This window comes from Aotus nancymaae, unplaced genomic scaffold, assembly GCF_030222135.1.
Source record: "Aotus nancymaae isolate 86718 unplaced genomic scaffold, 86718_ANA_hifiasm-v0.15.2.pri h1tg000008l, whole genome shotgun sequence".
In the NCBI taxonomy this organism is placed as follows: Eukaryota; Metazoa; Chordata; class Mammalia; order Primates; family Aotidae; genus Aotus; species Aotus nancymaae.
Window position 1 is genome coordinate 19,095,220 of NW_026988419.1, and position 27,747 is coordinate 19,122,966.

Below are 27,747 nucleotides of genomic sequence, written 5' to 3' on the forward strand. Positions count from 1 at the left end.
TTTCAAAGTATTACACTTCTATTTAGGAATGGTGATAGTTGTTATTGGGGAGATTGTGAGGGCATGAGCTGGCAGAGTAAAGATAAAGTGAGATCATCAAGCGTTTGGTAAATCATGCTTTGAATCTTGACTTTATGATGAAGACAATTGGGAATATTTCAAGCATGGAAGGAAGAGATTAGATATACATTTTTAGAAAACTTTCTTTATAGGGAATGGAGGTAAAATAGTTTTATAGGATTCTGAGAACATAAGATCAATGCTAATACTCGATAGAAGGAGGGGTAAAGGAACCTATGTCTCTTTTTCCACAAAAAGTATAAGGACAAACAGTCATTTCTATGCTTTTTTTCATTTTTAATCATAAATGTTAAGATTTTGAGACTCAACTTGATGTAGCCCAAGTACCAAATTTAAGTGTGACCAGTTGTCAATTTTCTAGCTGGCTGAAAAGTATCTCAACACTACAATGAGTTTTCAATGCCATGAACTTTGCTTTAACTCATTGTGATCCTGGAGAATACAGAAGGTTCTGCTGGTCCACCTAAATTTTTTCTCATGTGAAAAGCTGACCTTTACTTGAAACTGCTTTATGATTCACATACATGTTTATTGAATGCTTATGTGAAAGAGAACCTGTAGTAGGCATTCAATAAGTGTATGATGAAAGAAAAAAAATCAAATCTTTAATTCAACATTCAACAAGTTATTTGCTGAGCATTTACTATGTGCCACGCAATATGTAAGTCATGGGGGCTCTAATGGTGAACAAAAACAGGCCCTCACAGTGCAGTGTAATGGATGGATAAGAATAAAGTTAGGAGAAACACTTTTCTCTCCCCTGTGCCAAAAAGAGAAGTGGGTGAATATTTAAATGGGTGTAACAGCAGGACTGCCCAAGTGAAGCTTAGGTTTGGATAGGAAGCCTGAAAGCTGAGAGAATGTATCCCTATTCTCTTTTAGAAGGGAGTATATGTTGCCTGCCTTATAAGGCTGGAGTCCTGTGTCTTCTCTTTTAGATGTTTCTAGTTATAGACTAGTATGTGTGTATGTTGGTGTGTGTGTTTCATTTTCATTTTCTTAATTTATGTTTGAATTTCTCTCATGATCTTGTTGACTTTTGTTACAAAATTCCATTTATCTAATTGATCTAAATACTCTGTAGCTGTATACAGCCCAAGTCAGGTTGTTGGCCCAATGCCCAATACTTGAAATTGGGATGACTTACACAATTGTAAGCATCATCCTTCTGTTTATATTTCTAAAACAAAAGCTCGTGGTTTGTAAGCACAGTGCCACTGGATTATAGTCTTTAAAGTATCTGCTAATTCTGCTGGAATGTAATAAACCCAGTCTTTCCCGCCAGAAAGCCAAGCTCAGCTCACACTTCAATAGGCTAATGTGGATATAAGGAATTTTTTTACTAGATGGTGGCAGGGGCGTGGGAGTGGGTGTTGGAAGAGCATGATATGGTATGAGAATCTTGGACCAGAGGAGTGGAGAGAAGCATGGGAACTTTAGCAAAAAGGTTTCTTTAGGATGTTCATTAAATTTATAAATCAAATGACAAAGTAAAACTCAGTAAAGAATTCGGTGATACACAAAAGAACTTTGAGAAAACATTATAGGAAACAGTTTTAAATGCAAATTTGAAAAATACGACCCCAAATCAAGGACATTGCTTTGTTTGCATTTGATTTAAAGCAGACTTTATTGTTTAGCCTAAAAAACTGTCTCCAGGTTGGGGGAAGCAAACCTCCTAGGATCATTTTTGAAATACTGCCTATATTGCTTAAATGAAGCTTCCCTTTTCTTTATGATTCCATTCCGCCTATCATTTTTTGCAGTATTTTCATTAGTTGCGAAACAAACTGAATAGGTCAGGCAATCCAGAGACTTAACCTCTTTCCTAAGGCCCACTGAAAAACAGTTAAGGGTTATTTGAAAATTTCCCCTGTTTTCACTAATGCAACACGAACATTTACATCCAACATTACCACTTGATAAATACAAATTGGCCTTAACTCTTTGAATCACAGACTTTCAGAACTGGAGTTAACGCTGGAGATGATGTTAGAAAAGTGAGATCTCTTTAATGTGAGAAAAGTCAGGCCTAGAGGACAGAAGAACTGGAACTTAATGTCTCCTAGATGAACATTTCTAATATATCTGAGTCAGTTTTTCTCTAATAAGATTTTTCTAGGATATCTATGATCTTGTAGGATGTTTTCATTGCACAACTCCAGGGGGCACAGTTCACAATGTGGTGAATAGATGATGCCCCCTGGAGTTGTGCAGCAACTCTAATTTGTATATTATCTGTATCTCCCACCAAAGCTTTCTCTGTGGCGGTGATGTATTTCTTTCTGTTTAAGTGGAAGGTGCTTGCAAACAGTCCATAAGATTCTATCCATGTTACTGCAGTTGTTATATGTTTGTGTTGAAGGACGCAGAGATACAATGAACTGGAAACAGGAGAAATGCAACGATTTCTGTAAACCCTAAATTTTAATTGCAGCATGTGCAATTAACATGCATAGTGCCCAGGCCCAGTGATGGCCTGAGCAATATGCATTGCTGCACAATTGGCATTAGGGTGCGACAGCGGCTTCTGATACAACGAGTGACGTGTTGGCTCTATTTGACCATCTTGGCTGCAGCATTATCAGTACCTCAGACACTTACCACACATCTCAGAGATACACGGTGTGAATCGGAGGGTCCAATTTGGCCCTATGTATGTCCCTTCTGTGAAACTTTTCTGGGCCTGGCCCTTGATTCCAGCCACCAATATCTGCAACTGAAGGGAATCAAGCAGCGCTAGGGTTCTGAAGCTATGACCAAGAAAGAAAAAGAGAGAATTGAAAGCGTTTCCATCCATTTTATTGGCATTGAGTCAAGGAAAACAGTTTAGAAATATTTGTTAGAAGGGGCTCTCAGGAAGACACCATTACTTGGAAGGTTTATGGCCAAACTCTGACTGCCGTAATCCATAGATAACCCCAACAATTTAAATTATAGAAGCCGTATACAAATAATTCAAGGCAAGGTTGTGAGCATTTCTTAAAACCTGTTCTTTATTCGGTTGACTAAAACCAGAAAAAATGTCTGTGCTTATTACTAGGCAAATGCCTTAAATCAGAGAATTCCATATGGTTTTACTCTTGGGCTGAATTTGCATTTATATGAATAGGAATAACAACTGTGTCTTTGAGAATTGGATCCTGTTATTTGTTTTTTCAATTACGCTTATTAAATCCCTCAGCTTTTTTTTTTCTTTTTCCCCTCTATGCCCTACAAGGGAGTTCATCACTTCAGATTATTTTAAAGATGAATGTGGAGGCAGAGACATTCCAAAGTGGAAGTTACATAGCAAGTCAGTGGCAAAGCCCAGGGGTAGAGACCTGGGAAGACCAGCTGTAATTTGTGCTGTTTAATACTAGCAGCCTCATAGACAGCAGACCCATTACAGCTGTAGGCTTATTCAGTTATTCTGACTTTATCTTTAAATATTGCTAGAGCATCTCGTAAGCTAAAGTACACACACACACACACACACACACACACACGCGCACACACGTATACCTATAAGTATACATATATATACTTATGTAATTACTGCTCAAAACAATCCCAGGAGAGAGATTTCCACAGTATTGTGTTTCTGGGTTACAAAAGAAACTGGAGCATGGCGAGGTTAAGTGGTTTGTCAGGTAATTGTGAGCAGAGCTATGAATCAGATACGGTGATGCAGGCAGAATTTTGTTCTGCTCACTTGTAGAGATTGTGGACTGTCCTGGGTTTCAGTCTGTAAAAGGGGTCATGACTTTGGAAGTTGGTATAGGTATCAGAAAGGATTTGGGTGGGAGAGAGGGTGTTACAAGAAAAAAATGCAGGAATCAACCAGTCAGGGTTCCCTTTCCCGGCAGAGTCCCCTCTCTCTAGGTCACTGCTCCGACATCTGTATTTCCAAGCAAGCCTCATGGTTGGAACAGCCGTAACCTCTGGCTGTTCCTATCCAGGCTCAGGCAGCAAAGAGGCAGCTGGGAGAAAGTTTTAAGTCTGTGTCCTAACACCTGAAATGAGTTCTACCCACTGCTCTTCACCCATACCGCATTCTCAGTTAGTTGAAACCATCAAATATATAAAGCTGCCATTGTCAGCTTTTATGCTTATAGATACATGATTAAAACCAACATACAACAACCACACTCAAAAACCCTTGATAGTTTTGTAAAAGCCAGAAGAATTACCATGGAGCTAAAAATGAAGAGATATTAGCCCTTCTTCTTGTCTCCTGATTTCAATACCAACGGAAAATGGAAAGTGAATGTAAAAGACATTTCAACACAGTCATAAAAAGATTATATTAAACTGTTAAAAGGAAGGGTAGGAATTTGACTGCTCCATGGAAAGACTACTCATGTAGTGTTTGGGGTCTCTGTTTCTTAGTGTGATTCCAATAAAATGACTTCTTTTCCCCATAGTACATTGATCAGAATAGCATGTTCTTACCACAGTAATATCCATGTGAGCAGAGCAAAAGATCAGATTTTATTTTTTACATCTAGAATCTGAAGTAACAGTCATGATACTCCTAATATCATTACTACTCTTACTAGAATTCCAGTTATTTATTGCTTCCCTGCTATTAATGTGTATTAGGTGCTGTGTAGGTATTTCATATGTGATCAGAAGCGGGTTATATCAAATAATGAAGCAGGTTTTTTCAGTGCCTGGTCTAGATTTTCTATCTCTGTGGTTACCTTTGCATTTCATGATCTCAAAATTTATGATCATTACAAATGGTTATAACTATTATAATCACCCCCAGAGAAGTAGGCTTTTCTTTCTTCCCCTAGCTTTACTGAACCAAGAGAGAAATAGTAGTATTGTGGTATCATTCCTTATGAAGACACATTGAGAAACGTCAGATTACAGAACTATATCATCAGTGCATGTGTGGAAATATTATAAAGCTGTAGTTGGATATGTTACTATAGTTTTCATTTGCACTCATTTTTAACATTATGATTAAGACCACTCTGGAAACCTGACAACTCTGGCAACCAATCATTCAAAACTGTTATCTCAATAAGAAAATCAGACCTTGGTAGCTTATACTGATTGTCATGTTTTCACGTGGGCTCTCCCCTGGACAGTCAGCCACATGAGAAATTGCTTTAGCTGTACTGTCCTTTGGGCCACAGCACATCTAGCTCTGCCTAATGTGAAGGAAACCACTTGTGCAAAGAGCCCACTTAAGAAATGGCTTTGCTTGACATCTGCCAGCTGAAGAGCTCACCCTCCCTGAAAATTAGAACACTTTGCTTGAAGGAAAAGTTGATTACCTGTAGAACAGATCTAATATTCCAACAGAGAAAATGCAAAATTGCTCCTTTTGTTTTTACATTTTTTCTACTATGCCGGAATGAATTACCTGTTCTTCCATACATTTGGAAGAAGGACTGCCGTACTAAGGAAAAAATAACTTGATCTAAAAAGCATTTGTTACTTCCAAGTAATAATTATTTGGCAGTGCTTCCTTACATCCTCAGCAGAAAAATTTGTCTGGACTAACACAGTCCTCACACAATCAGAATGTGTTTACTCGTCAAAAGTCCTACAGATATTTGCTGTGTAGGTAGGGACCGTTACTTGCATTTTTCATGTTTTCTGTGATCCCAACTCAACTCAAAATTTGTAGAAATATTGGTTGGAAAGTCCTTGAGGGTTAGCCACTTTCCTTTTCAATTTTATTGAGTCTATAAGAAAATAGCAAGATCAATGCCACAACACAGTAAAGTTCACTTAAGGATGAAAATGGAATATCCTAGATTCAGGAAACATTAAAATTACTGCATGGGTGGGTGGCGATGTTAAACCACCCCCAATGTTGACATCGCTGCGTTTTTAGTTTTCACCTATTCATCCTAACATGATTACCAATGCAGCTAAGTGAAAACACATAAAGTTAATATTGCTGTTTAAGCAATGGTTTATCGATTTCAGGGGTCTCCCTTTTAGGTGGCTACCAGGTTAATGTTGTTTTAGTAATGAACTTTGCATATGAGCGAGCATAAATTTTATGTATGTATACATTATTAACTCGCCATGGGATGAAAGCAGATATAACTAGGTCCCTGTGACAGCAATGGATTTTCAGAGCTTGTACAAGTTATGTATAATTTACCAAAACTTGTTGCTATCCCTAATTTTTCTTTTCTGTCCTCTCACTGCTTGAAAGATCCACCTCCTAGTTCCTCTTATAGTGCCCCTTTCTTAACTCTCCCAGGAAGTTGGGAGCCCATGAATCAGGAGTGGGAGCCATGTCTGCCTATCTTTTCAGCTTCATCAGTGCTAAGAATGCGTTATTAATAAAGGATCAGCTGTCATGGCATGAGAGCAGAGCAGACATTACCTAATGTGTATTGTAAGCCAAATGACTAAATGGGGATCAATAGTTCATATTACTAGAAAGTGTAGACTATGCTACTAGTCATCGTTGAGCTCCGCATCCCCTCTGCTTCTAGCATGAACTTTTCTCTCCTTTCTCTCCTCACTGAGTAATTGCTGGTTGTCTTTGTTAACCACACACCACAATGCTGTGGAAACAGTGGTGCTGTCAGGACTTTAACATTTTAACTAAGGAAAGGTGAGCCGTGAAGGAGAAAAGCTTTGGCTCAAGCCCCAGTTGGCAAAGATTCATTTTAAAAAGTACTGTGTAAAGGAAATGGCGACCTAAGTATGGAGTAATTTCATTTTTTTTTTCTCACATGAGAAGTTATTCTCTGACTACTGTAATTCTCATGACTTCAACATGGTTATTGCCATTTCAGCTGTTGCTGCTGCTGTGGAACCTGAAGAACCACTAGTTTAAAGAAAGTTTGTGTCTTAAACTTAAGATGCTACTAATCCACTGAATTGCAGGACTTAGCAGTGGAGACTTCTGAAACTGCCAGTCCCTTATCTGAGACAAGATAGGAATGAAACTACCCAATATCTGAGCAGCATGAATCACTTTAACAGATGCACATAGATGATAATTCCATCAATCTGAGATACCAATTAAAGAACACATAGTGACTGTTTGACTTCCTTAAACATTATTGTGATACCCCTGTGTGGAATCGATGCAATAATGAAAATGACTCAGCACTTTCCCATTGAACCCGATTTGTAGAAAAGCTTCATAATTTACTGTAAAACTGCAAGGGAACAAAACCCGGACCTGGGAATGGCTTTGGTACAAGTGCTTTCTAGCCTCTCAAGCTTTTTCAAATTGTCTCCATGGTTTCCAGAGCCTAAAGATGTAAATCAAGTATGTGGTCTTGAGTGCTTGTAAGAAGAAACAGCATATAAAAAATTAAGGAGAAAACAGAGTTTGGTCATTTAGTTTCTATGGTTTTTTATTTTTTTCTGTTTTAAAATTTAAGAAACCCCACAAAACCAGGAATTGTTCATTGAAAAGGCAAATGGTAGCAGAGTCATACTGAACCTGTCATACTAGCTACAGGCCCCTTGCCCTGGAGCCAGGCCACCCATGGTTGAGTTCCCAACTCCCCTATCTGTGATTTTGGTCACGTTAATAAACTTCTCAGATTCAATCTCTACGTGTTTAACATGAAGAGATGATGAAATCTACCTTACAATATAACACATTCACTTTAGGAATCCAAAAGGTGGCGGACTTGGGAAGGGACCTGTGATAAGGTGGCAAGAGCATTGGATCAGGGATATGGCTTCAGGTCCTGGCTTTGTCATTGTCTAGCTTGTGATTGTAGGCAAGCCCCCTACTCTCCATCGAGCAGTTTCTCACTTGAGCAGTGGTGAGGTATATTTTGTTTATGTATACCTGATACATTGGGTCAAGCTTTAAGAAACAGCTTTTTTTTTGTAGGTTAATATAATCACATAATGGCAACTTTATTATAGTGGAAGTGAAATAGGATATATTGTCTCTAAAAATTCAGGAAGAGAGACTCTATCATAAACTTAGTTGCAAAGAAGCTAATAAGGGATCAGAAATGATTAGCTAGAGAATGGTGTGTGGCTGAGGAGTGCAGAGGAGCAGATATTCTCCAGGTTCTTTTCTTTTGGTTTTTCTTCTCTGTGTGTTAAACTCCCAGCTACTTTGATATGTTTTGTTGCTATTATTTTTTGACATCATGAACATAGGTTTTGACAGACTGCTTTGCTCTGCAGTGATCTGGTTACCAGTGGCAAATGCTTCATTTTGGGTTCCATCTGTGAAGCAGGCTATAAAAAAAAAAGTGATGTAAATTTAAAAGTTTAATCCCTGGCAATAATGTGAAACAATGGCATATTAGGAATAGTTGAAGGAACTAAAATTTTATCTCAAAGAAAGGAAAAGTTAAGAGGATATTACAGTTGTCTTGAGAAACATGAAACGCTGGTGTGTATAAGAGAGATTAGATTTATTCCACTTGGATTTAAGTTACTGAAATATCACCAGTAAGTATAAGTCACTCTGGGGCCTACCTTATCTTATCTCTTAGGGATTTCTGAAAGTCAGAGGTCTTCAAACAAGAAAGGGTTATGTCAAGGGGTTGTGAACTCATGATTAATGAAGAATAACTACTTGGTAGGAACACCATAGAAGGGATTCAAATGCTAGAAAACTGGCTAGTTGTAAGGCTATTAGGTTTTCTTCCAATGCTTAAACTGTATGATTTCATGAATTCTTGATACTTCCAGGGTTCAGGATCAACCAAGAGATAAAACAGGCTAATTTTCTAAAAACGTATTTCACTTACAAAGTGTTATAAAACTTTTAGTAGACTAGATGGATTAAAGACTTAAACATAAGACCTAACACCATAAAAACCTTACGAGAAAACCTAGGCAAACCATTCAGGACATAGACATAGGCAAGGACTTCAAGACTAAAACACCAAAAGTATTGGCAACAAAAGCCAAAAAAGACAAATGGGATCTAATTAAACTCCAGAGCTTCTGTATCAAAAGAAACAATCATTAGAGTGAACCGGCAACCAACAGAATAGGAAAAAATTTTTGCAATCTACCCATCTGACAAACGGCTAATATCCAGAATCTACAAAGAACTAACACAGATTTACAAGAAAAAAACAAACAAACCTATCCAAAAGTGGGTGAAGGATATGAACAGAAACTTTTCAGAAGAAAACATCTATGAGGCCAACAAACATATGAAAACATGCTGATCATCACTGGTCATTAGAGAAATGCAAATCTAAACCACATTGAGATACCATCTCACGCCAGTTAGAATGGCGATCATTAAAAAAATCTGGAGATCATTAAAAAATGCTGGAAAGGATGTGGAGAAATAGGAACACTTTTACACTGTTGGTGGGAGTGTAAATTAGTTCAGCCATTGTGGAAGACAGTGTGGTGCTTCCTCAAGGACCTAGAAATAGAAATTCCATTTGATCCAGCAAATGGAATATATCCAAAGGATTATAAATTATTCTATTATAAAGACACATGCACAAGTATGTTCATTGCAGCACTGTTTACAACAGCAAAGTCCTGGAACCAACCCAAATGCCCATCAATGATAGACTGGGCAAGGAAAATGTGGCACATATACACCATGGAATACTATGGAGCCATAAAAAATGATGAGTTTGTGTCCTTTGTAGGGACATGGATGAATCTGGAAACCATCATTCTTAGCAAACTGATACAAGAACAGAAAATCAAACACTACATGTTCTCACTCATAGGCAGGTGTTGAACAATGAGAACATATGGACACAGGGAGGGGAGCATCACACACCAGGGACTGTTGGAGGTGGCTAGGGGAGGCACAGGGTGGGGGTGGGGAGGTTTGGGAGGTATAACATGGGTAGAAATGCCAGATATAGGTGACAGTGGGATGGAGGCAGCAAACCACCATGATATGTGTGTACCTATGCAACAACCCTACATGATCTGCACATGTACCCAAACCTAAAGTACAATTAAAAAATAAAACTTTGAGTACAATGTTTACAAAACACTTTGTAAGTGAAATATGTGAGCTTCAGTTTCCTCTGTTACTACTATTCACATGCCCAAGGGATGCTTTAAATTAATTTAGCAGTTGTATACCTTATACTTTATTGTAAATGATACAAATGACTTAATTTTTATTGCAGCTCACTGGTTGAGAAGGACTTAATATGGGACAGTAGCAATAAATAAGGATGACTTCTCCTTAGAGTCTGATATGGAAGACTTCATTTATGCCATGGATGTAATTATCGAGATCAGTTTTGGTGCTAGTTTAGTAATATTACTGTATTACTTAATGTCAAATATAGGTACTTTGAGGCAACAAAATTGGTGGTATATTGAACAATAAGCAGGGAGATGAGGGCTACCTTAGAGGATTCAGGGACAGCCTGTGGAGAGACATCTCCTTTACCATCTCTTATCAGCTCAAATGGTAAGATGGAATCAGGCCACATAAGATGTGAGGGACAAACACTCCAGGTAGAGGCAATAACAAGTGTAAAGGCCCTGAGGCAGGAAAGAGCTTGGTTCAAGGAGTGGAACAAGGCTAAGGTAGGGAAGAGTGGTGTGAGTTAGATCAGAGGCAGCAGCAGGCCACATCGTTAATTAAGGATTCCATTCTAAGCACAATGGAAAGTAATTGAAGATGGTTGTCTTTTTTTTTTTAATTTCACCTTTTAGTTTTGGGGGTTCATGTGCAGGATTATTACATGGGTGTATTGCATGATGCTGAGGTTTAGGATGCAAATGTTCCCGTCAACCAGGTAGTAAGCATAGTACCTGATAGTTTTTGATTCTTGCTCCACTCCTTCCCTCCCACGCTCTAGTAGTCTGGTAGTCTCCAGTATCTATTGCTGCCATCTTTATGTTCATGAATACCCAATGTTAACTCCCACTTATAAGTGAGAACATGTGGTATTTGGTTTTCTGTTCCCGTGTTAATTTGCTTAGTATGATGGCCTTCAGCTGCATTCATATTGCTGCAAAGGACACAATTTTTTTTCTTTTTTATGGCTGCATAGTATTCCATGGTGTATATGTGCCATATTTTCTACCATGGAACCACCCATACACAAGTATATGCCATATTTTCTTTATCCAGTCCACTGTTGATGGGTACCTAGATTGGTTTAATGCCTTTACTATTGTGAATAGTGCTGTGATGAACCTGTGAGTACGTGTCTTTTTGGTAGAACAATTTATTTTCTTTTGGATATATACGAAGTAATGGGATTGCTGAGTTGAATGGTAGTTCTGCTGTAAGTTTTTTGAGAATTCTCCAAATTGTCTTCCACAGTGACTCAACTTACATTCTCACCAACATGATATAAGCGTTCTTTTTTCTTCATCAGAGAGTTATAAACAGGGGCACAAGCTAACTATCATGTGGTAAGCAGGTTTATGAGAAAAGCAATGGAAGAAGAGAAACCAGTAGGAGGAAACAGAATTTTCCCTATCCCTTCTAGAGGAGCTTAAGATAATAAGGCAAGTCAAAGTGGAATTAAGCCAGGATTGAGTTGTCTTATATTTTGTGTCCTTATATGGGTAATGATGACTTTCTTTACAGCAGGCCGTGGTTTACCATTAAATACCTCAGGTTTAATTGTGTCACTTATTTTACTCTACTGCTTTTTGGCATTATTCGTAAAGGAATTGAAAATGCCAAAAAGTATTATATGAATATGAGGAGATGTGAGTAGGGAAGATTAATCCATTTTAACATTACTCTTTAACCAAGTTTTTACATGTTGATGTAGCTCTAAATATGTGTATAAAACCAAATTGAAATGTAACCAACTCTCATAAATAAGAAATGACCTTTTTTCCTCTAACTATATAACCTTTGCCCCCAAATGTTTCAATTTATATTCAGATATTCTCAGATTATCCATTGTCTGCTTTTGAAAATATTAATACTTATCATTCCTCTGTGGATATATACATTATTCTGAGCTACTAGAGTGATTATATATAATAGATTAATATATAAAGATATATTAATATATATGTTTGTTATAACGATGGAAAATAAAATATACGGCTAATATTTATTGGGTACTTATATGCAGGACACTGTTCTGAATGCTTTGCATTTAGTAAGTTATTTAATTCTCACAATAGTGGTATGTGGTATGTACTACTTTTATACATATTTAACATGTGAGAAAACTGAAGCAGAGAAAGTCTGAGAAACTTGCTCTAACCACACTCACATTGTGTTTTCAGGACCAAAGATTTAAATAAAAAGCAAAAAGTTCCACCATTTCAAGTGAACAGTTATTTGTTTTTAGTGCTCATGTCACAACAATCATTGGCTATTAACCTTAACATTATCAGCTGCTTTTTCTCATAGCAAATGATCTTCTGCAGCCAGATTCAACTGATGGATCTGGGAGTGTGGTAGGGATGTGAGGAATGAATTATTTCTGGAAGTGTTTCTTAGAACACTGGTCAGAGGAGGTAATTCCAGGGTGGTGGATAAAGAGGGTTCCATGCCCAGAGCAGTTAGGGTGTTAGAGCTATTGCCACATACACATCATCTTTTTAAGGAGAAACAGTGCACATTAATATGCTAAAGCATTTTGAAAAATCACTATCACATCCAGCATTTCCCAGGCTTATTGACTTTGGAAACAACCTCCTCACCTGGGTAACAGTAATCCTAATTTTTGTAGAACACATTTTTATGAAATGTAGTATTTTGTATACTTTGGTACGGAGTTGCTTACTTTGGACATGAGTTACCTGTATGCAAACTTTTGTCTGTTTGCATACACCTACTTCCTGTCTTCTCCTAGTCCCGCCCCCCTCACCTGCCAGGCCTGGGGTTCATTGCTTTCTTCTGATTCTCAAAAAAATCTCTGACCCTCAAGTTGGTTAGCAATTCCAGATGGGGACTTTCCCTGAAGAAAAATGGGCCAGGTAGGATGAAATCGTTTTTCAGCTAGTGCAAAAAGAATGCATTAGGAACTAATGAGTCCATTACTGAAAGTATGAGAGAGTGTGTGTGTGTGTGTGTGTGTGTGTGTGTGTGTGTGTGAGAGAGAGAAACAGTGAGAAAGAAAAAACTCCTTCTGCCCCCAAGCTTTTCTAAACAAACCATTCAATTAGTGTATGGCCCTGTCTTGTACTTGGCATTTCTGAAAAATAAAATAAAAAGCTGGCCAAAGTGCCCTTGGCTGTGAAGGTGTCAGTGGAAAAATAGAAATGATTTTTTTGTGTGTTCCTCTAACCTTTAAGTCAAGATTCTATAATGGTCTACAATATATTTGGTGTGATAGTCAAATGATCTGATTCTTTTAAATAAGTTGTGAAAAGTGCAGTCTTTCATTTGGAGACCAGGGCATTAGTGAGGAAAAACAACAAGTGGGGCGTCTATGTGACATCATCGACTTCCTGGCTTGGCTGTAATTAGGTTCTAGAGTATAATTAGGTTCTAGAGTATAATTAGGTTCAGGCAGGGACCATGTGGCTTTCACTTGCCACTGTATCCTAAGCACCTAAAACCACACCTGGCACATGCCAGTACTTAATAAATACGTGTGGAATGAATGCAAAATAGGTTAGAATCCAAACTGGGTTAATTACAACTTGTATTGTCAATAAAGGTCAGAGGTCATTCTAGTTTAATCCTCTCATTTTTAGAGAAAACTTAGGCTCCAGGTCAGATCTAAGGGAGAAAAATCCTTAGATATAGAACCTCAGTCTTGGCAGGTGGGGGATTGAGAGAAAGGATTTTTCTCCTTAGGTCTGATCTGGAGCCTTATAACTTGGCTCAGATATACAAATTGTACAGAAGGTAGAAATTCTTAGACAAAGAATGACCAGAACCAGGCCTGGTCATCTTTAGAAAACATACTGTTTTTTATGGTGATATTTTTTAAGGTGATATTTTGTTCTTGAACTTGTACTGTTTAACATCTGAGAATAATTTGGGTAGGTAGAATCAGAAAACTGAGAGGTTGGCAAGACACAAGTACAGCAAAGAGGGGTAAAGTTCACACGAGTTTAATTGCTGTTAGGTAGCAAAGTAAACTTTATAGGAATTTGCTTTTTTTTTTTTTTTTTAAATGCTCTATATGACAGAATATAATATGGTTCAATGTATTGGAAATTTTTCTTTTTAAAATTTTGTTCTCTTACAATAAGTAATGATTTAAGATAACCTTATGTCTGTATAAGACATGGAATTCCTAATTTTTCTTTACAAATTAAGCTTACATCAATCAGCCCATCACACTACAAGTCATCATTAAAACAAATCCCAGAAATTAACTGTTAGTAGTGAAAACAGAATGTTTGTCAGGATTTGAGTCTTTTAACATTTATTTATTTATTTATTTATTTAGAGATGGAGTCTTGCTTTGTCACCCGGGCTGGACTGCAGTGGCACGATCTTGGCTCACTTCAGCCTCCACCTCTTGGGTTCAAGCAATTCTCCTGCCTCAGCCTCCTGAGTAACTTCAGAGATGTGCCACCACACCCAGCTAATTTTTGTGTTTTTAGTAGAAATGGGGTTTCACCATAATGGCCAGGCTGGTCTCAAACTCCTGATGTTAAGTGATTTGCCTGCCTCTCAAATTATTGGATTACAGGCGTGAGCTGCCACACCCAGCCTAAAATTTAAACAATAATTTTATACTAATTTCTCTATATTCTCACAAATAATGTCCTTTTGCATCTTAGAAAAAAAAAATCTGTTTCTCAATTTGAAAAGTGTCCATTAAGATTTCTAAAATATTTTTCTTTTCTAATGAAAAACCTTGAAATTCAAAGAACAACCAGCAAATTAGAAGTTCGTGAAGCTAGCTATCATAAATGAGTTGGACATCTCGTAGAAAATGGGGAAAAGCAAAATGTAATCAGATTCCCAGACTGTTTTGGCTCTGGGAAAACAAGACATAGGTAACTCAGTGACACTTTTCTCAAGAATGTGAATTCCTCAAAGGGTTCTGTGCATTGATTCATGGATTCATGTTGTCACAGAAGTCAATGATTAGCAGAGACTGGAGTTAAAATGAATAAGGCAATGGCATGGGGCTAGGGTATTAGGACTTGAACATTGACATTTTAGCCATTGAAACAAACAGGAGTTATTACTAAATGATAGAATTATTATAAAAAGTTACTTCTCTCTGGACAAAACTCAACCAATAAAGTCTGGTTTGTTAATGCTTATTTCCACATAGGTAAAAATGTCTGACAATGTGTCTGAATATATTATATAAACAATCAACATGTTCTTTGAATATTAAAAAGAGTTAGCTTTGGGACATTTTCCTCTCATACAAATATTCTTTATTTTTTCCTTATTGTTCTGTGTATTATGTCCTCAATATAAATATTTAGCACGTTAAGATTTAATAAAAATCAAAACAAAAACAGCAATTTGAAAAGTAGTTTCTTATTCTATAAAATAGCTATCATATTCATCGGTTACAAATATGTATTTATATAGCTTGTAATGATAATTAGGTAGTATGTTTTAAAAAATCTATCCAAATGTATCTTCAAAAGACTTGTTATAATGACTCCTTCTCAGGTTTGCTAATATTTTAGGTAGATAGTATATATTTAAAATATTATATACATATATTTAAAGACTAGAATTAGGGGATGGATACCTCATTCTCCATGACATGCTTATTTCACATCTCAGGCCTGTATTGAAACATCTCATGTACCCCATAAATATATACACCTACTATGTACCCACTAAAAATTAAAAATAAGGAAATAGAAGCGGAGGAGGAAGCAGCAAAGAGGAAAAAAAAACCAATTTTTAAAAGACTAGGATTAGACATAGTCTAGCTATTATTTGGACTTTAATAATAATAGAAGCAAATGCCGTTTATAAACACAAGAAGACATCATATTTATATCACTGCTTCCTGCTTGCTATGTTCTTAAAAACTATTAAGATCAATATTAATACGAAGAAAGTACAGTCTCCTCATTAAGGCAGGAGGGACAAAATTCGGATTCTGACTTTGCCTACCTATCTCCATAATGCAGCTACTTTTTTGCTCATACAGATGGCATTTCTTTGGGCCAGGGTGATGAGCTACAAGCCAAAGGCAAGGTTATGTGTGCTGAGCTAGGCAGTTACCCATGTGGTATGGTTTTAGGGGGCAAGGAAGTATTCCAGGTAATGATGCTGGTGACTCCTTGCATTCAGGCGAGTCCTGGTCATTGTGAGATGTCCAGAGAGTCTTACATTTACCTCCCTGAGCTAGGGAATGAGCTTCCTTTCTGGAGAAGCTGGTCAAATTTTATTGGCAACAAGTTTAGTAAGGGATCCTCTCATTTAGGACAGACTGTAAAGATGACTTTTATTGCTTTTTATGATAAAAAATACTCGTTAACAAGAAAGCAAAAATGTGTTAAATTAGGAGGAAGAAGAGCAAAAAGCAGGAAATGTGGAATTAGTGAAGCTAGAGTTTATATACTGTTCCAGCCTCTACCTAGTTTTGAGTCAGTCATTTACTGCTGTAAATGAAATAATTTTTTTTAGTGTTTTGAGGGTTAAATGAGATGCTGCATGAAAACCATGTAGCATGTTTCCTTAAACATGGTATCTTTTGAATAAATCATATATTGCTATTATTATTAATGATGTTGTATAAAAAGCAATAATCTATTATTCTACCACCAGAGGCTAAACATTTTTACACTTTCATATGTTTCCTTTCTGTTATTTTTTTCTGGCCATAGTTTTACATTGTTGAGATCATATTGCATATGTAGTTTTGTATTCTTTGTTTTGTTTAACACAATATGGCATTAAAAAAAGAATACTGTTTTTTGTCTACCATATTAGCAATGATGACAAAAGATGACACTTGATGCTGGCAGAGTGAGGTTATGGGTGCCATTGTGCATCACTGGTGAGAGTATCAGCTGGTATAACCTTTCTGGAAGGCAACTTGGAAAATATTGTTCAAGGGCATTAAAATTATTTTACCTTTTGACCTGGTAAGTTTATGTCTATATAGCCAGTCTCAGGAAATAAGTGAATTATGAACAAAGACTTAGGGTCAAGGAAGTTAATTGAAGAATCATATGAAAATAAAAGTATAAAAATTATTACTGTCTGCCATAATGAAACTGCTAAGTAAATTATGCCACATTCAAAAAAAGGAATATTTACAGACGTTAAAGTCCAGTTTTCAAAGAATAATTGATTACATGGAAAAGTGTTTTTGATATGATGTTACATAGGATGAACACAACGTATGATGCAAAACTCCAGGATTCCAATTGTGTTTCAAAAAGAAACAAGTATGTATGGGGAATGGTCTGGAAAAATGTATGCCTGGATGTTATCAAGATTATCTCTGGCTGGTGGGATTGTATATTCATTTTTTTCTCAAATTTTCTATTTTGAACATGGACCTATATATAAACACAAAAGACATCTACATAGGGGTGTGTGTGTGTGTGTGTGTGTGTGTGTGTGTATAATAGCAAATATTCTGAGAATTTCCCCATGCCATAAAATAATCTTAAAATTTCAGAACTATGTATTTTTAAGAGCTTTATAGTGTTTTATTTTTGCGCATCCATCTTAATGTGTTTATTCCTTTTTGATATTGTTTAAAACATGTCGATTATTGCAGTGTGTCCCTTTGCATATATAAATCTTGATTTGCATTTCTAGATCATTTCCTTTGCAGTGCAGAGGCATCATTGGGTCATGCATGTGAACCTAAGGGGAGTAAGTTTGGGTGCAAGTGGATGCACCAACTGAATGTACACCTTCAGAGCAAGCTAGGGGGAGAAAATGGGACCATCACCATAGACTAGTGGAAGGAACAATATGGTGTCTCTGGGGAGGAAGCGAAAGGCTTCTGTGATTGGAGACCAGGGTACTCTAAGAAAGATCACTTGAAAGACAATTTAAGTATCACACTGTTGTGGCCAGTTCTTGTCTTCTTTTATTTATCTTGAACATTCTTTCAAATTCCTTTGTCTAATTAGGCCCTTAGTTTTCAAGACACACTTGTGGTATAATAGTTTCCATTGTGGGCAAAGAACAAGTGTCACAGCACTGTGTGCCATTATCTTTGTACCTATTGTCTTTGCAATTTCTGTTATATCGACATGATCTATTTCATAAGTGGCCTGCCTACCCTACTCTCTTGCATTCTTCTCAAGGACAGAGACTATGTCTTATCATCATCTTATATCTCTAGGGCCATGAAAAGTGCCTGGTACGTGCTGAGTGTTTCATAAATGTTTTCTTAGGTGGGTGAAAGAGCAGCAGTACATGGATAAGAAGTGGAAATTCTAAAGGAAGAACAGGTTCTCACAAAGAATAGGCTTTGCAATTCTAGGAACACATGAATCTCTGCGTTTCCTCTCTTCTTTTTATTCCTCAGTCACACTGATTATAACTAAATCAGCATGTCTTTCATGTTAAGGTTTTTCAAAAGAACAGAAGTTTTAATACAACCTGAAAAACCTCCTTTTTGTCACAATGCTCATTGCAGTCAAGTCTTTTTCCCACAGGCCTAGGATTAATGGGCTACTAGTAAAGGAATATTGATTGGCCTTCTAGTAAGATCAAATATGCTCTTTGATGGGCATGTGGAAAATAAAGTGGATACTCCCCTTAAAAATTTGAGGGCTTTGTAGAAGTCAGTTATCATAGGTGAAGGTTAATATTTGCATTGCAATTTATAAATTAAAAGTGATTTTAATCTAAATTATCTCATTTAATTTTCTGAATTACTAACATTCTTTTGGGGTTAAAGCCTTTCATTCCACAGTTTCAGATACAGCTTTAAGATACAGCACTACTGAGAAAAGTAATCCCAGTAGTGGTATTGTTATCAAATCATTTTCTATTGGGAGGTATTCAGAAGCAGAAAAATCCTGCTCTTGAAGGACAAGGCAGGGCGGGAGTGCCATAAAACAAATGGGCAGGCTAGAGACAAGTTTTTCATGATTCACACTATTTCTTGTGCTCGTTTTGGTAGCTTGGCATCTATTATAGTTCTCCCAGATGGAACCCTGTCTTTAGGCCAATGGCTCAGCTAAATTCCGTCAACTTTTGCCAAAGACCTGCATCATCATAATGTGGTCATCGTCAACATCATCATCATCATCATCATTTAATGTTTGTTTATTATGTGTCAAATGCTATTCTAAGTGCCTTATATAAATTATCAAAATCCTCCAAGAAACTAATGAAATAAGTTTATTGTTACATTGTTTCACATACTACATATGAGGAAACTGAGGTATCTTGCCCTAAGTCAAAGAAAGTAATTGAAGACAAATTTAAATACAACTAATTTTACTCCAGTCCTTCTATCAGTTGACACACAGTACTACTTCTTTTAATTGGTATGTTTATATGGTTTTTCATGAGTTCAAATGGTTTCTCGTTTCTCCAAACCTCTTAAGTAGTATTTTATGGCATCCTTTAACTAATATTATGCCTTGTATTACCACCATTATTGTACAAGTCTTCTATATTTTTACTTTCTTTGCTCTGGTGTTATTACATGTTTTCAGATTTTTGTGCTCATTTATTTGCTACTTTTGACCCGATGGAGCCTTTCTACAAACTACTTCTTCCTCGTGGGATCTGCCTTTACTTCTCTTACTGCACCTAGGTCAACGTTTTACAGTGTTGGTCCCACAGTGTAATCAACTGGGGAACCTACAGAAGGAATACTGACACCTGGATCTCATGCCTAGAGATTACAATTAACTTTGGGTGGCTTGGGCATCACAAGTTCCAAAAGCCCCCCAAGTGATTCAAATGTGCAGGCAAAAATGGGAAACCACTGGCCTGTTCATTTCCTATGCATCTTAAACCTGCAGCAACTCCACCTTCCTCACTAGAGTTCAGTGATCCTGAAGCCACCTGTCATCACACTATACAGTTCTCCTTTTTAGCTCCTCAGCAACTGGAATTGGTAATGCCCATATATAGGAAGGAAACCTTGAGAGTCTGGAGTACTGAAAGCCAAGTGAAGAAAGTATTTTAAGGAGGAGGTGTTAATTGTGTTATATGCTGAGTCACAGAAAATGAGAGCAAAGATTTGACCAATGAATTTAGAAATATGGAGGTCACTGATAATCTTGACAATGTCATTAAACGTCATTTGAGTGGCAGGGAATTAATTTCTGATCAGAGAACAAAAACATTGATGGTGTTGGGGGAGACAGCAAAAATGAGAATGAGAGTGAGTGTGAAGAATTGCTAGGGCAGAATTCTTGGGTAGGCAAAAGAAGATAGGGTTTAGTGTACTTTGTCTTATTGAATCCTTGCAATAACCTAAGGGAAATATATTATTTTTCTTTTCATTTTACGTATGAGGAAAGTGAGACTTAGAGAAGTTTGTAACTTGTATAAGATCACAGGGCTTATAGTTGTCAGACCTGGACAAATCGTTAAGTCTACATGCCTCAAGTTCTTAAAAACTATATATCCTTGACTCTTGTTTGTAAAGAAGACCCTTTGGTTGCAGTTGAATGAGCTTTATATACATTTATTCCCCAGCTTCCTTTTTTTTTTTTGTTTAAATTTCAAAACCCTCTTTCTCCTACAGCACAGTTTTGCTTAATGACAATCTACACATAATTGATGTAAACTAAAGACACCAATGCACTCTTTAGATTAAAATAAATCTTTGGAACCTCAATCTCTGACAAAACTATTGAGTCTATTAGCTTTCTATAAGTCAGTGACAAAACTGCCTAGTCTGGTATCTGCTGACTTTGGGTGTGCTGGTGTAGCCATAACCCCCAGAAACCCCAGAAACAGGTGATTCACAAGATTCCTTATGGTCTTGAAGGAGCCTCATAGCAGCTCCTAACAAGCTGTGCTGGAAACAACTGATGAACTATCACTGGAGCTTATGAGGTAGGGATGAGGGCTGTTAGGTTAGAGCAGCATTACACCTAATCATTTATGAGCTGACTCCCGGGGTGATGGAACCAGAAGAGTGATGTGTTGATCAGTGTCTATGCAGTGGGTGGGAGGGAGCCCTGGTTTGTAGTATTTGCCAATTTTGGTGGTGTAAATACTCCCACTATGGCTAATTTCAACTTATCAGCATGAAGTCACTCGATGTGAATCAGGAAGAGATGAAAACAATAGACTCTCAACACTCTGTGCCAACTGGCTCTAGCACACCATCACATATGAAATAAAAAGTTTTCACCTGTATCTCCCAGTGGATATTCTCATTCATTCCTAGAGATGTCAAGCACTTCTGGAGACAACATAAAGAGGTAGAAAGAACATTGTGTTCAAATTTCAGAGAATAGAGGTCTGGTTCTGCCTCAGTCAATATAAAGTTAGCTATGTGGGTTTTGCCAACTTACTTGTTTTCTTTGGACCCCGATTGGGAAATGAAGCAGCTGTCCCATTAAGGCTCTTGAGAGTAGGAAGATGCTGTGATGCACCCGCACACATGATGCTGGACATCAGCCCTCTCCTCTGCAGGGGTGGAGGAGATCTCCTTGTAAAACTGTGTGCTATATTGTGCTTTTGCATTTCAGTTGAAAACCTTGTCTGTCTTTAGTAGCTTGCCCATGCTGTTTTCTATCACTGTGGCCTTTGAGATTTCTCAAAGAAACCAGCAGGAATGTTTGAGGTTGTTCACATATGATATTCCCAACGAGGCTGTCTAAATAATAAAAAGGAGTATGCAATCACACCAGATACCTTCTCATTCTGAGGACAGATAGAGCTGCAATCCTAACCTTTAATTTTATGGCTTTCCCATCTTTTACTAACCCTTTAACATTATATTAACAAAAGATGGACTGGGTGGGGGCAGGGAGGGACTTAATGCTTTTTATGATCTATTTTAACATTTTTATCTCTCCTTGAAAAAATAAATTTGCCACAAGAATTAAAACTGTATTTTATCCTTTGAAATGCAGCCCTAGATGATGTATGTGACTGCCCTGGCGGCAAGTCAAGTCTGCACAAAGCCCAAATTGAATCTTCCTTCTGACTACAGCTGTGCATGATATTTTATGCAATTTTTTATGCTGGTCATAAACAAGGTGGAAACTGTGATTATGCCAATTTTTGAATAACACATTTTCACCAAAAAGTGACTGCCAGTGTTCAAATATGTATATGTATTTACAGGATACAGCCCTTCTTTTCTCATCACGAGATTGTGGGCTGTTGACCCCATGACGGATTTCTAGGTGAAGTGCTATAGACACTTAATATTCTATTGTTGTAGGACACAGGATTGCAAAAATGTATCATGATTTCCTCTTACTATAATATCTATTTGGCAAAATATTGCCCCTGAGCAACTGAATATGCTGAAGTGGAAGTTGGGATTTTGTTGTAAAAATAACTCAGTTTATTACTATTCCATTATTTATCTGTATCTGTATCTGCATTATATCCATATCTAGACAAAGACTAAAATGAATGGAAAGGAAGAATTCAAATATGCTTACAAGAATTTGCCCTGATATTATAATATCATATTCCATTGCTACATAAAATGGTGCTAAGAAAGAAGAAAAATATTACCTAAAGATCAGAATTTGCTGCTTTTCTGTTTCTTTTACACTTGACATAATACAGATGCTTTTTGTCTATGTTTGGTATTAACACAGAGATTACTGTTAGACAATTTTAGTTGGGCAGCTGCAGAGGGAAAAATTAAAATGTTAAGTAAATGATTACAGAAAACATAAACTTTTGATATGAACCTTAACAACTGCTTATCCAAATTAACATGGCATTACATTTAGAGCTGTAAAGATGAAGCCATTTGCATGAGTGTGTGTATATGGGCCTAACCATCAGTCAGTTCTCATTAATAAATCCCCAAACCAAAGATATTTGCTCTACCAATATCCTGCTGTCATCTCCAAAGACCACCTCTGGCAGCTGATGTCCCATCAAGTTGCTGACTGAACTGAGGAAACCATCTGACTAGCAGAGGGCAATGTGGCTGCTGCTGGTAATATTGAAGGGAAGACATCATACACCTGAGAATTTTTCTTTAGAGCTTTCTGGAAGATTTAAACCAGAAACTGAGCACTTCTGAGGGGTGCTAAGATGATACTCTTGCGTTGTATGGAGGGTTCTGTTTTATAACTTGTAAATTTTTCCCAACTTGAGGATCATTTATTCCATGAAGGGGAGATGACTTAATAGAATCATCAGTAGCAAGCTTTGATTGGTACTAAACAGGTCCTCCAAAATTATATGTTGAATAGCTGAATGAATGAGTGAATGAATGAATAACAGATACGGTCATATATTATATTGGACTCTCTTCCATTCATGTCACAGATCTAAGGAACAGCAATAGTGAAAATTTTCTGTCATGTTATGAATGTTTGCATGTAATTTGTCCCTGAAGATTAAATGTCAAATGAGAATCTTTCTCTCTCTGATATCAGCCTAATGGTGAAATGAATCATACATTTTACATCTTCAGAAACATTGCTCAGGACTATGATTTCAGCATTCTAGACATCATTCAATAATCAGCTCACTAAACTAGTCACTTGGATTGCATGATTTTGTTGGGTGTTTCTGATTGGGAGGACCAACTGATTGAATTTCAAGCTGAAGGAAGCACTGCCTGAAGGTCAGGGGAAAAGTCTAGTGCATGAAATGATTGAGGAGACATTGGTGGGTCTCCTTGACCTGACAGTAATCACTTGTCTGACCAAAATGACATTCATTTCTAAAATGTTACCATCAGTGCTAGGCTGCTTCTAAGGTTTCCCTTGTTTGTAGCTGTGCAATAATCCTTTATCTACAAGAGTCTAATGACCGGCTGGGCGCGGTGGCTCAAGCCTGTAATCCCAGCACTTTGGGAGGCCGAGGCGGCTGGATCACGAGGTCAAGAGATCGAGACCATCCTGGTCAACATGGTGAAACCCCGTCTCTACTAATACAAAAAATTAGCTGGGCATGGTGGCGCGTGCCTGTAATCCCAGCTACTCAGGAGGCTGAGGCAGGAGAATTGCCTGAACCCAGGAGGCGGAGGTTGCGGTGAGCTGAGATCGCGCCATTGCACTCCAGCCTGGGTAACAAGAGCGAAACTCTGCCTCAAAAAAAAAAAAAAAAAAAAAAAGAGTCTAATGACCAAGATGCAGCCTTCCTTTTTCAACAGGGCCATGCAGCCTTTATCTACTCATAATAGTTGGACTACTACCACTCCAGTAGATTCTATAAACATTCAACCTTGAAAATCACCAGAGTTTCAGGGAATTCTGTAAGAAGCCAGCCTTGAGAAACCAGTGATGGTTCAGGAGGGACTTCTTAGCACATACTTTACTTAGATACTGTACTTTATGTGATCATTTTACTTCTAGCTATAATTCATCATGCCAACCTTGACACATAAAGTCATAAATGATTCTATTTCCAGTTATAGCCACTTATGCATTCTTCTTGTGGTCTACCACTATTGTAAGAGGAAACTAACTGTTACTTTTTATAGCTCTTAGGTTTGAAATTCTTGGGTGTTGGCTGCATGTTCTCACTCACAAGTGGATGTTGAACAATGAGAACACATGGACACAGGGAGGGGAACATCACACACCGGGTCTCTCTGGCAGGGTAGAGGGGTGAGGGGAGGGATAGCATTAGGAGAAATACCTAATGTAGATGACAGTGTGATGGATGCAGCAAACCACCATGGCTCGTGTATACCTATGTAACAAACCTGCACGTTCTGCACATGTATCCAAAACTTAAGGTATAATTTTAAAAAAAGAAATTCTTGGGTGTGGGAATTAATGCATTTACTCTGGACTTTTACATTTTGTCATTGGTTTGTAACATAAATCCTACTGTTCATCAGCAGGTACCTGTACATTGACAAAAAAGTTCTGGAGAGTGATAGTAAATTTTTTTTTTTTTTTTTTACTTTTAAGTTCAGGAGTACATGTGCAGGATGTGCATGTTTGTTACACAGGTAAACGTGTGTCATGGGGGCTTGTGATACAGATTACTTTGTCACCCAGGTATTAAGTCTATTATCTACTAATTATTTTTCCTGATCCTCTCCCTCCTCCCTCCATGTTCCTCCCTCCACCCTCCAGCAGGCCCCAGTGTGTGTGGTCCCCCTCTATGTGTCCATGTATTCTTATCATTTAGCTCCCACTTATAAGTGAACATGTGGTATTTGGTATAGTGAAAATTTTGAAGTGCAAATGATTCTTATCACCTCACAGTAGCATAGGTGTCCTGAAGGTACAGTGAACTTGGCAAATGAAAGACATGCTGGCTTATTTTTGCTTGGGCAGGTAGCAACACGTGTTTTAATCAGTCTTATGTGTATCATATGAAACTAATCAAATGATATCAAGATTGCAATCAAATAAGATCAAGTGAAATGGATAGTCCATTTGTGTGAGAGAGAGATGGTTTGTAAATAATGTGTCTCAAAAAAAAAAAAAACTAATGAGAAGAATAAGCATTAAGTTCATGACTCATTAGGGATTATGACCAGATATATTGTGTGTGTGCTTGTGTGTGTGTGTAGCTATTATTACATCCAATTTAACTTTGTTGCACTTTCAGTTTAAATAATGAAGGATTTCATGAGATCATATACCTACCGTGGAGGAATATATATTTTCCAGAGATGTGTGTTACTATGCTGAGACTGCCATAACAAAATACCACTGAGTGGCTTAAACAACAGACATTTATTTCCCTCAGTTCTAGAAACTGGGAATTTCAAGATCAAGGTGACGGCTGATTCAGTTTCTCATGATGACTCTCTTTTCAGTTTGCAGATAGGCACCTTCTTACTGAGTAGTCACATGGCAGAGAGTAAATGAGAAAGATAAATCTCCCCAAATCTCTCTCTCTTCCTCTTCTTAGAAGGCCACAGTCTTACGCATTAGGTCCCCACCCTTAAGACCTCTTTCAACTTTAATTATCTCCTAAAGGCTCTATCTCCAGATACAGTCACCTTGGTGATTAGGGTTTCAACATGGATTTGGAGGTGAACGCAAATTAGTCCACAGTGGTTTGGCTACAAATTTTCATTTCTTGGTTACTTTACCAATTTTTCTTTTTTGAAACAAGGTCTTGCTCTGTTGCCCAGGCTGGAGTACACTGGCATGAACATGACTCACTGTAGCCTTGGCTTTCTGTGCTTACGTGATCTTCCTGCCTTGGCCTCTGTGTAGCCACACTTAGCTAATTTTTAATTTTTTTCTTGGAGATGGGATCTCTCCATGTTGCCTGGGCTGGTCTCAGCCTCTGAAGCTCAAGTGATCCTTTCTCCTTGGCCTCCCAAAGTACTGGGATTGTAGGTATGAGCCACCATGCCCAGCGTTACTTTAACACCTATTACCTATAGGTTCAAAGTGTTATGTTGGTGGATACGTTCATTGTAATCTTCCTATCTCAAGGTCAAAAACTTAATTACCTTTGTAAAGTAACTTTTCCCATGTAAGGTAACATAATTACAGGTTTTGTGGGTTAGGATGTGGACTGACATTCAGGGTTGCCTTTATCCTGCCTACCACATGAGCCAAGGATAGAGCAAATCTAGAATTCATTCATTTAGTAATTATATGTTAGGGAATAAATAAGTGCCAGGCAATAGACTATATGTGTGTATTTTTAAATGGTTAAGAATGAGATTCTGGCTGACTGAAAGAGCCACTAGGCTTTATCTGTGAGGATCAGTAAAAGTTCTAAGTTTAAAATGAATTTTCTCTTCAGTATTTGATATTAGATTGACAAGTCCTTCCTAGAACTGTGAGAGAGGAAACTAGAAGTAAGTTAATCTACTACATAAAATTTTAAGTAAGGAAGAAGAAAATCTCGGAACCACAAAGTACTTTGTCCGTTTTACATAGAAGGATAAATTGAATGATACAGTGTGGGGGAGAAACTGGAAATAATATTGTCTTCTTAAGAGACTTTCTAGAACTAATAGAAAGCAGTTCCAAATAGTGGGGCCAGATAACATGTAAAGGAATTAAATATTTAATACCTACTCATTAATGCATAAAGGGAATAAATGACATTTTCTAAACATTTCAGCACAGCCACAGAGACCACAAAAGTACAAACATAGTTGATCATCACAATCTCTGATAGTTATTTCAGCTGACATCTGGATACGACTAATAAGTTATTAGGACCGAAAACTTGAGAATGAGTAGCAACTGGCTTTCTGATTCTGAAAAGAGAGGGGCAGAATAAAATTAAAATGAAGATTGGGATATAACAGATTTAATTTAAAAGCAAGGGCCATCAAAATTGAGTCAGGTGCTTCTGTATCAAAATCTCATGTATTTTGCAATCCTGTAGTTTCAAGTGGGATCTTACTGTAGTAGTTTATAGTTACATAAATTATAAAGTATATTTAGCCAATACCTTTACTTGCAAAAACATCTAACTTTCATTTTAATATGGCATTCTGACCAAATTTGTTTCCTTCAAAAGGCCATCCTTTAAATTGTTAATAAAGAGATTGATTAAAATATATATAAATCCACAATCATGAAGAGAATAGGAAGGAAGCTATCATCAGCAGAAAATGTCAACAGCTATCTGTTAGAAAGAAAATAATTGAGCTTTAAACTGGGGTAGAGAAAGTTATTGCTGAAATTCGGCAGTAAGTAGTTAACAAGCAGAGAGTCAATATACCCTGGAGGACCCAGAAGAAATTCACTTCTCAAAAACACCAGGAGGACCAGAGGAGACAGAGGAAGAAGATACTGAGAATGACTATATTCAAATCAGGGGCATTCCCTCTACTC

General features: G+C 37.3%; 1 protein-coding gene and 1 long non-coding RNA gene across 3 annotated transcripts in view; both read right to left on the reverse strand.

The window, feature by feature from the left end:
- On the reverse strand, nucleotides 1-27,129 carry LOC105712922 (uncharacterized). Its single transcript, XR_001106454.2, has 4 exons — nucleotides 27,097-27,129; nucleotides 12,732-12,905; nucleotides 2,686-2,834; nucleotides 1-130 (listed from the first exon to the last, which is right to left on the reverse strand). It is a non-coding gene; the product is annotated as an uncharacterized LOC105712922 (long non-coding RNA).
- Nucleotides 1-27,747, reverse strand: part of VWC2L (von Willebrand factor C domain containing 2 like) — a 175,041-nt gene that overhangs the window by 48,220 nt on the left and 99,074 nt on the right. The gene's annotated exons all lie outside the window — the stretch shown is intronic.